We start from the raw sequence: 10,416 nt of genomic DNA, 5'->3' as shown, positions 1-10,416 counted from the left end.
CGAATTTTGGGAATAATGAGGGCAACAAATGTATAGATGTGCTTTACACAATTGATCTATGTATTGTGATGAATTGTATGAGCCCCGATAAATTGATAAGAAAAGAAAGTAAACATTACATCTGACCTGACAGAAATTAAAAAGGCTCATAACAGAAATCTATGAACACTTGTCTGCCAACAAATTGGATATCTTTGATGAAATGGGCAAATTCCTAGAAAGACAAAACTACCTAAATATACTCAAGAAGAAATGAACAGTTTCAACAGACCTAATACAAGCAAATAGATTGAAACAGCAATCGGAACGCTTCCAGTAATGACAAAAAGCCCTACATTACATGACTTCATATATCAATTCACTAGAATTGATATCAATATTACTCAAATATTTTCAATATTCCATATAGATATAGATGCAAAAATTATCAACAAAACAAACCTAAACACATATTTAAACAATTATAAAACACGCTCAACTGATTTTTCCCCAAGAGATGAAGAGTTAGTACAACATTAGGAAATCGATGTAGTATGACATTAATTGAACAAAGGAAGTAAAATGCACACACTAAGGCCAGTTTATTCAGAAAATGTATTTGATAAATTTCAACATGATCTCTTGATAAAATTACTCCACAATCTAGGGATAAAAGGAAAATACCTCAAGATGATTAAGGTATTTATGAAGAAAACACCAAGCTCAATGCAAAAGGACTAATGAGATCTTGCAAAAGGGCTTGAGGATCATAAGAGAGAGACTTGGCCGCTAGCTGATGAGAGATGTTGCTGTGGACCACTCACTGTATCCTTATTGTTTATTGGCCCTGATGGAGGGTAACCTGTAAAGTTCCCTAATAAACTCCATACCTATGAGTATCGTCTGTGAGTTCTGTGTGGTCATTGCAATGAATTATGGAACCTGACATAAAAGCAGAGTCATAAGGGGAATTGCTGCTGTCAGAGTAGGGAAAGAAGGATGGAGCATGGAGCATGTCTGATTCCTGCATCTTGTAAATCTAGAAAGCAGAAGAGGACAGATATGGCCATCCAAATGGTATTTAATGCAGCTTGCTTTTTGCGTTATAAATGGAAGCTATGTCACCAGTTTTGTTTTATTTTATTTGGCTTGGTTTGCTTTTCAAATACTGGCCAGCTCACCCATGGTAAACAGGATTCAGTGAAACTTCCAGAATAAGAACAGGCTGTCGATGAAGGAAAAGACAGCCCATTTCTGAGAGACTGGTCACTGAAAAGCTTACGGATAGCAGAACATTGTCAGACACAATGCCCAAGATGAGTCCCTGAGGCTGGACGGCACACAAAATCCAACCAAGAAAGAGTGCCTTCTCCAAGTAGAGCCAACCATGGGGAACTGGGTGGAGTAGAGCTCTCAGGAGCTTCCTTTTCTGATGGCGAAGGACTCAAAAGTACAAACAAACGAGCAAACAAAAAAGACAACTGCTCATTAATAAGTGGAACATGAAACATACCAAGGATGAATCTAGGAAAATTGGAAATGATCAAAAAGGATATGAAATTCACGAAGACCAAAATCCCAAGCACCAGTGACCGAAAAGGACTGGTATTAGCCATTTAGCATCAAATAATTATGTTGTTTATTATTCTGAAAATGACATATATTCAAGAGAAATGTCATAGAATTTATTGATAAAAAGAATACTTCAAGAGGTCTCTAAAAGTACAATGCTGTCTGTGATAATACCTGTGCACATATAAGGAAATACAGCTAGTATTCAAAGCTGCTCACCAACCACTAAAGTTAGTGATAAAGAAGTAGAAGGGATCTACCAGCTTCTTTGCTGTGACACTTAACAGATTTCCAATCAATATTCATTGATAATTCTTGGCGATTGAATGTGAAAGTTGTAGACAAATGGGATAGAGCAGTAGTTGGAAAATATTGCCTTGGTGATGAAAACGAAGTTGGATTGTATGATAAAATTTTGCAAGACCAACAACTTCTTCACTGCAAACACCCTTTTTCAATGACATAAAAAGCAACGTACACACAGAGCTTGCTAGATGGAATTCACAGGAATAAAATTGTATTTGTAGAAAGAAATTTTGTCAAAGCCAATACAAGACCAGGGGATAACTGTGGAGTGACTAAATTCCTCATATGTAAGTTCAGGTTGAAGCTGAAGAAATTTTTTGAAAACTACACGAATGCTGAAATATGGCCATGAGTATATTCATTCACTGCCATTGAGTTGATTTTGGCTCTTACGGACCCTTTAGGATAGGGCAGAACTGCCCCCTCTGAGCTTCCAAGTCTGTAACTCTTTATGGGAATAGAAAGTCCCATCTCTCTCCCAAGAAGGGGCTGGTCATTTCAAACTGCGGACTTTGTAGTTAGCAGCCCAGTGTATAACCACTACTCCACCAGTGGCCCCTGATGAGCAGTGTATCCCTGCTGAAATGTGAGACCATCTTAAGAATGGTCTTCATTCACTGAGCACTATTTAAAGAAGACACGACAAATTGTGAGTTGTTACCAAGAACATCATACTTGAATAAAGCAAAAAAAAAAAAAAAAAAAACAACAGGAAGAAAAGCTCAAAGTTGCTGTTGGGAGATACCCTGAAAGTTGCTCTGGAATGTAGAGCTTCTAATGCCAATTAAATAAATGATCCAATCAAAGAACTGAACATAAAATTCCAAAGGGCAGCGCCAGAAGCCAAAGTACATTATGATCATGAAATGTCCGAAGACCTGGAGTTAGAAAGCCTTAAAGGAAGACCACACGCAGCATAGCGTAAACGGAAAGAGCTGGAGAAAACAATGAAGCGTTGAGGTGCAATCCTGAAGTGTTCCGTGGGCCAAATGTCGAACACTGTAGGACGCATCAAAAGACTGCACGAAATGCACAGAGTGACTGTCCCCAAAGAAGCCGTTGACGTTCAACTATTTCATGACTTAGCATATGAGCAGGAACTGGTGGTTCTGAAAGGAAAAATGTGAACACCGCAGGCATTATTAAAAACCACTCACGGTCATCGAGTGCTCTCCGACTCACAGTGACTCTATAGGACAGGGTTGAATTGCCTCTGTGAGTTTCTGAACTGTACCCCTTTATGGGACTAGAAAGCCTCATCTTTCTCCCACGGAGCAGTCAATGTTTGCAACATGCTGACCCTGAAGTTACTAGCCCGATAAATAACTCACTACCTCTTCAGGGAATTAACTGATGAAATACCAGGAACCCAAACTGAAATATTTCAATAAGTAGATGATAGATTCTTCTATGGCAAGCAATTTGGAAGATAGCTACATGGCCGACTGGAAAAATATATATATTTGTACCTATCCCCAAAAACAGTGACCCCATGGAATGCAGAATTGAACTGTATCATTAATATTACATACCACAGAGCCCACTTCCTGCGTAGCCATGGCGGCGAACGCTACTATGAACCCATCGCAGCTGCTACCTCTGGAGCTTGTGGACAAATGTATAGGATCAAGAATTGGCATTGTGATGAAGAGTGGCAAGGAAATTGCTGGCACCCTTATAGGTTTCAATGACTTTTGAAATCACACCAGAAGGAAGAAGGATTACTAAATTTGATCAGATTTTGCTAAATGGAAATAACATGACAATACTGGTTCCTGGAGGAGAAGGACCTGAAGTATGAGTGCATTTTCTTTACTTATGCTTGCTTCCGTTTTGTTTATAAAAGCCACAAGATGAATTTTTGGGTAACTTTTTAATCTTGAAATAGTATGATGCTAATTTTCCCATTTGTGTGAAAGGTAATCATGATTATCTTGGGAGAACAAAACGTTTACAGTTTGTTTGAAGATGAAAATAAAGGTGTTTTTGGTTAACTGTAGCTTTACTTATTTTACTGTAATGGTCAATGTGACAAAGATTGTCACGTGTTTTTATGCCTGTTTGCTTCCTGAATTGCATGGCCATTTGCTTTTCAAACAAAAATTGTTCCAAACAGAGTGATGATCTTTGACTTTGAGTAAGTGCATTTTAAACATTTGAAGTGGTTACTAACAAAATTTAGTACAAGTTCTCATGTTTCATAAGAGAGAACTCAAATTCTGTTAATCCCTTTTAAAATGAAGAATACACAGATAAATATATACATGCTGTCAAAAATGCAGATAAGCCCATTTTACTGTATATTCTCTTTCTCAGTGTGTATTTTATTTTGAAAATACTTGTTCATCTCGAACATACTATTTTGTAGTCACTGTTTAAGTCCTCTTTTGAATTTAAATGGGAAAAATTTTACATGTATACTACTTAATTAAATGGATTTGTCACACACAAAACATATTACATACCATAAAATGCAGCAGTGAGCTGACAGAAATTCAAGCCAGACTCAGAAGTGAATGTTGTCCACAGCATATCATTGCTGACAACAGATAAATCTTGGCTGAAAGCAGTGAATACCAGAAAGATGTTTACTTATGTTTTATCGACTATGCAAGGGCATTCAACTATGTGGTTCATAACAAACTATGGATAGCAGTGAGAACACTTCATTGTCCTCATGAGGAAGCTGTTCCTGGACAAAGAGGCAGAACAAAATAAAACAGAGCCCAACAAGTGAACCCTGAAACGTTCAAATCTAGGATGTGGGCTTCATGGTTGTATCCTTTCACCATAGTTATTCCATCGAGAAGCTGAGAAAATAACCAGACAACTTGGACGATATGAACAAGGCAGCATAAGGTTTGGAGAAGGCTAAATAACAATGTGAGATATGTATATGATAGACCCTTGCTAGCTGAAAACCAGGAGGCCATGAAGCCCATGATGATGGAGCTCATGGACTGCAGTCTTGACTATGGCTCATAACTCAATGGAAAGAAAACCCAAATCCTCACAACTCCGGCAATAAATAACATCATGATAAAAGGAGATGTGATCATTTTTTGGGCCAACATGGCACCTGTAAAAAGATATGCGTGGAGTTTAGCCTGTCGGTGAGGTCGCAGCTTGATGACCGCTGGAGGTGTAACCCAAGGTAAATGGCTGCTGGAGGCTGGGCCCTCTCTCTCTGCCTTCACCTTTATGTTGATGAGCCATGCTGCGACCTGCATGAACCTTGTGATGCTTCCACTGCTATTGGATCCACAATCCACAGGTCTGCACCCACCGACCTGTGATCTTCCTGCATGCTGCATTACTGCATGTGGCTGTGTGAGTCTGAAGAGAGATTGATGGACTAATACGGGACTTTTGGACTTGTGTTAGATGGGGCTTGGATATTTTATCGATGCAGGATTTTCTTTCTATATAAAGCTCTTTCTTCTACATATATGAGTGCCAATGGATTTGTTTCTCTAGTCAACCCAGCCTAACCCAAGAGAAAAAAACTTTAATTGTAAAGTATATCATTTTGCTTGGATCCACAATCAATATTCATGGCACTATCAGTAAAGAAATCAAACAGTGAATTACCTTGGACAAACAGTGAATTACCTTGGACAAATCTGTTGCCCAGTGCGAAAGAGTAGCTGTCATTTTGAGGACTAAGGTGCACCTAGCCCAAGTCATGTTTTCAAAAGGCAAGTTTGCATGTGAAAGTTGGACAACACAAAATGAAGACCACAGAATAATTGATAGATTTGAATTATGGTGCTAGTGAAGAACACTGAAAATATTCCCTGAATGAAATATGGACTTCTCGAAGCACAAAAAGTTCTGTCTTTCAAAAAGCACAGCCAGAGTGCTCCTTTGTAGCCAGAACAGTCAGATTGGCACATCATTTGGACCTGTGATTGCAACCAGTCCCTGGAAAATGGTATCTGCTTGGTAAAGTGGAAAAGCGGGACAAAGAAGACCCTTTACTGAAAAGGGTTGACCCTACTACTGTGAGTTCAAGCACAGCAATTGTGAGGGAGACCCCGGAGCAGGTGGTATTTAATTATGTTGGCCAAAGGGTCCCTATGAATGGGAACTTACTGGGTGGCACCTGCCAATAAGAATATCTTCCATTTCTGATGAGAATGTAAATAGGTAGAGCTACTATAGAAAACAGTCTAGTGGTGCCTCAAAATGTAAACATTGAACTAACACACTAATTTCTGTAAAATCAATTCAGACACATAGCAACCATATAACACAGCCTACAACTGTCTCCTACTGTTTCCAAGTAAGCCATCTTTACAAAAGCCCCTGCCACCTCTTTCGACTGGTATGTCTAAACCACTCATCTTTAAGCTTAACAGTTGAGTGCTTAACCACTGCACCACTAGAGATCATTTATTTATTTATATTTATTTTGAACTCACCGCCATCTAGTCAATGCTGACTCATAGTGACCCCCGTGGGTTTCTGTGACTGTAACTGTTTATAGGAGTAAAATGCCCAGTCTCTCTCCTAGGAGCTGATAGTAGTTTCAAACTGTTGACCATACGTATCGCAGCCCAACGCATAACCACGGCAACACCAAGGCTCCTAAAATATGGAATGCTTCAGGGATTTGCGTGTCATTTTTGCACAGCAGCCGTGCTAATCTTCTCTGTATCGTTCCAAGTTTAGTATATGTGCTGCTGAATTTACCTGGCAATTCCACCCCTGGATATACATCTAAGAGGCTTGAAGATAACACTATGAACAATTGCCCAAAGGAAGCAATTTAAATGTGCATTAGAAAATGTGTTCCTATACTTAATGGGATATTACTCAGTCATGAAGACAAATTAAGTTCTTATATGTGTTACAACTTGGTTAAACATTGAACAGATTTTACTGAGTGAAGTAAGCCAATCACAAAAGGGCAGATATCATAGGATCCTGCTCCTTTGAAAAAGCATGGATAGGTATCCGTATAGAGATTAAAGTTTATTAATGAACAAGAGGAATGCAAGAGAGGGATCATTGATCGTTCTATATTTCAAACTTACCATGTTCTCACCTGTATTAGGCCTTTGTTCTCTGGTTACTCAACATAAAGTAATCTCCATAGACACTCTATTTATCACTGCTCATCACTGCTGGATATTATTGTCAACTTCCCTCATCTATTGTATGCTTCATGATAACAATCCCTTTGTTATTATTATTACTCATTTCTCTCTCTTCCTCTATCCCTCTATCTCTCTTTTCCCCTTTAATGCTTGGAACCATACCTGGCAGTTTATAAAATATACTTGTGGAATGGATGAATAAGTGAATAAAAGAACAGTGAGTAGTTGCTTTTATAAGCATTAGCTATCAAAAGTCATTTTTATTGCAATGTGGAAATTGCTCCTTTTTCCCATGCATGTTTATTGCTTCTTAAAGTTCTGAATGCACATGACATGTCTCTCCTGTGGCTGTACATTTCTATGGCATCTTTTACTGCAAGACAATTGGAGAAGGTAGAAATCTTAAGAAATTCAATTAATTGCATAGCACTTCCCCTTAGGACTTTTTCAGCATGGTTTCCAAGTCTTATTCATAAAAGAGCTTCCCTAAGTGACTGTTATAGACAGTATCCACTTGAAAACTGTCACCTCTAGACCCGTGGCTTTATTGATTTCTTCACTGCTTTTATTCTGAAGTATCAGTCAGAAACAAAATGGATAGCATGCTACATGGTTGATTGATAAGGGATTATTTTCTCAGAAGAATTCTGAAGAAGTGTTGATGTTCTGAAAAGGATAAGATTAGGTAGTAATTACTGCCCTGAGCTGAGCACTAGGTTTTATTATTTCTATGGTACTATGTAGGACAAGATGCTGCTGAAATGATTGAGAACTGACTAATAATAAGGTGGATGGAGAGTAAAACGTTATGAATTAAGGAGTATTTTAGGGGATAAATATCAGTATTCTCTTTTAATTGAAGGGAGCTTAGAGCACAAGTTAGGATATTGAGAGATAATGGGACCTGTGGAAAATTGTATCTAAAGAGAAATGTTCCCCCATAAGGCCTCAATAAAGTAATCAGAAAATGCAATAGAATAATCTCATGGGAAAATAAATTCAATATCCCATTTCAGAAATACTGCAGGACACCTGAATGCTGTTTTAATATCTTCTATTTTTTCTCTCCAAATACTAATGGAAAAAAAAGTCCCATTCAAATATTTCCTTTCCCAATGGTCAAAGGAAACTAAAGTTTTACATACATTCCAAAAATCAAACTTCTCAAGAAAGTTTAAGCACTTGTGGTAAAACTAAGCATACAGCAGAAGATGGAAGGAATATTATAATCATTATATGAAGAATGAGTTGATATCAAATCATTTCAAGAGGTAGCATATGATCAAGAACTGATGGTTTTGAAGAAGATAGCCAAGATGCACCGAAGGGTTGAAAGAAAGCATATGGGAATTGGTAGAATAGCAATTAAGACATTTTAATAAGTGGACACAATGCTGAAAATAGTCATCTCTGTCAAGAAATTTCTTAGACAGCTACATGGCCAACCAACTGGAAGGGATCCAGATTTATGTCCATTTCAGTGAAAGGTGATCCAACAGAATGCATAAGTGATTGGAAAATACCATTAATGTCCAAAAAGTAAAACTTTTCTAAAGATGATTCAAATATGGTTGCAGTAATTCTACAGGGAACTTCCAAGTACACTGGAAGGTTTCAGAACAGGAACTAGAATGAGGGATATCATTGTTAATGTCAGATGGATCTCAACTAAGAAAAACAATACAAGAAAGATATATACCTGTGTTTTATTAGCTCTATAAAGGCCTTCAATGGTATATATCATATTAAATTATGGATCATTTTGAAATGAGATTCCAAAACACTTACTTGTATTCATGGGGAATCTATACATAGACCAAGAGGCCATCATTCAAGGGGATATTGTGTGATTTAAAATCAGTAAAGATGTGCTTTGGAATTGTATCTCTTTACCATACTTGTTCAGTCTCAATACTGAGTGAACAATCTGAGAAGTAGGAATATATGAAGAAGAATTTAATATCAGAAGTAGAGGAACCTGTAATATGTAAATGACACAACATTGTTGTTGAAACAAAGATGAGATGAAGCACATACGGCTGAAGATTAAAATCTATAGTCTTCACTATAGATTAAAGGTTCAATATTTTAAAAATCCTTACAATTAGACTATTAAGCAATATCATTATGAACATAGAAAAAAGATGAAGTTGTCAGGGATTTTATTTTATTTATACCCACAAAAGTCCCTTTCAAAGTGTTAAAACAGCAAAGATGTGTCTTCAAGGATAAGACACATGTGACTCAAACCATGGTGTTTCCATTTTCCCATGTGTATGTAAAAGCTAGACTGTGAATAAGGAAGATGAGAGATTAACTGATGCACTTGTGTTTTGCTATTGGAAAAGAATCCTGAATATACTATGGAATGGCTGAAGGAGCCTAGTGGCATCATAGGTTAGAAGTTGGGCTGGCTGCTAACCAGGTCAATAGTTTAAGCCCACTAAGTGATCCTCTGGAGAAAGGCAAGATTATCTGTTTCCGAAAAGATTTACATCCTTGGGAATACAAAGGGTTTCTATATTATATGGTCACAATGAGTCAGATTAGATTTGATGGCAGTAAACGTGGTTTGGTTTCTTACCAAAAAGGAAGAAGAGCCAGAGGCTCCTGAGAAGGGAGGATAGTAATGTCCTTTGAGCATGTTGTCAGGATTGAGCAGTCCCTGGAGAAGAAAATCATGCTTCACAAAGTAGAGTGCCACCAAAACAGAATACCCGCGGCAAGGTGGATATGGTGCTTGCAATACTGGACTTAAACACAGCGATGATTTGAACATGACACCAAACTGAGCTGTCTCTTGTTCAGCTGTACACAGGATCCCTATGTGTTAGAACCAGTTCCAGTTCAATGATACCTAACAACAAGGAGTTATGAAAAAAAATGGATAAAAAGTTTAACTTAAATTTGGATTAAAGGATTTTAGTCTCAGTTCTATTATTTGTTAACTGCCCTAGCTAGTTCTCTGCCTCAACTTGCGAGCTACACTACCTGTGGGACACCCAACCCGTGGATCCTGTCCCTACAGTTTGAGACTCCTTCAAGACCTCCTTCACCACACTGCTGGTGTATACATCACTTGGGCTGGGAACTGTTGGACCCTGTCATCCGGCTGACCGTTGGTGACCTGCCCTGCTGTTTGCTGCCTCTGGCCAGATTGCCTGTATTGCCCTACGGAAGACTCAGCTGTCTGCTTCCTTGACTCGCATCCAGTAGTCCTCGTGAGTTGAAGGACTGCCAGTGTATTAACTGTCTCATGGAAGTGAGCTGAACTGAGCCATTTGTACTGCTCTGTGGACTAATTAGCTCTTTATTTCTTCATGTTGTATCTATCTATAATCATAAAGGTCCTGGTTTTGTTTCTCTAGAGAACCCTCTCTAACACCTAACCTGATAGGTTTGTCATATGATAGTCACACAGGGCTAACGCTGAGAAAGGTCCTCTGCTTGGCTTAAT

The 10,416-nt window shown here is 38.2% G+C and overlaps 1 protein-coding gene, 1 non-coding gene and 1 pseudogene across 2 annotated transcripts in view; 1 reads left to right on the top strand and 2 right to left on the bottom strand.

Moving 5' to 3' along the window:
• ZNF385D (zinc finger protein 385D) overlaps window positions 1-10,416 on the bottom strand; it is an 849,687-nt gene that overhangs the window by 529,724 nt on the left and 309,547 nt on the right. The window lies entirely within an intron of this gene.
• On the top strand, window positions 3,415-3,658 carry LOC101653772 (annotated as a pseudogene).
• On the bottom strand, window positions 6,449-6,552 carry LOC115872207. The gene has a single exon (XR_004047738.1). It is a non-coding gene; the product is annotated as a U6 spliceosomal RNA (small nuclear RNA).

This window comes from Echinops telfairi, unplaced genomic scaffold (genome assembly GCF_000313985.2).
Source record: "Echinops telfairi isolate 266 unplaced genomic scaffold, ASM31398v2 ScPeMD7_7420;HRSCAF=8458, whole genome shotgun sequence".
Taxonomy (NCBI): domain Eukaryota; kingdom Metazoa; phylum Chordata; class Mammalia; order Afrosoricida; family Tenrecidae; genus Echinops; species Echinops telfairi.
The sequence above is the reverse complement of the archived record's forward strand: the minus strand, read 5'-3'. Positions and strand labels throughout refer to the sequence as shown.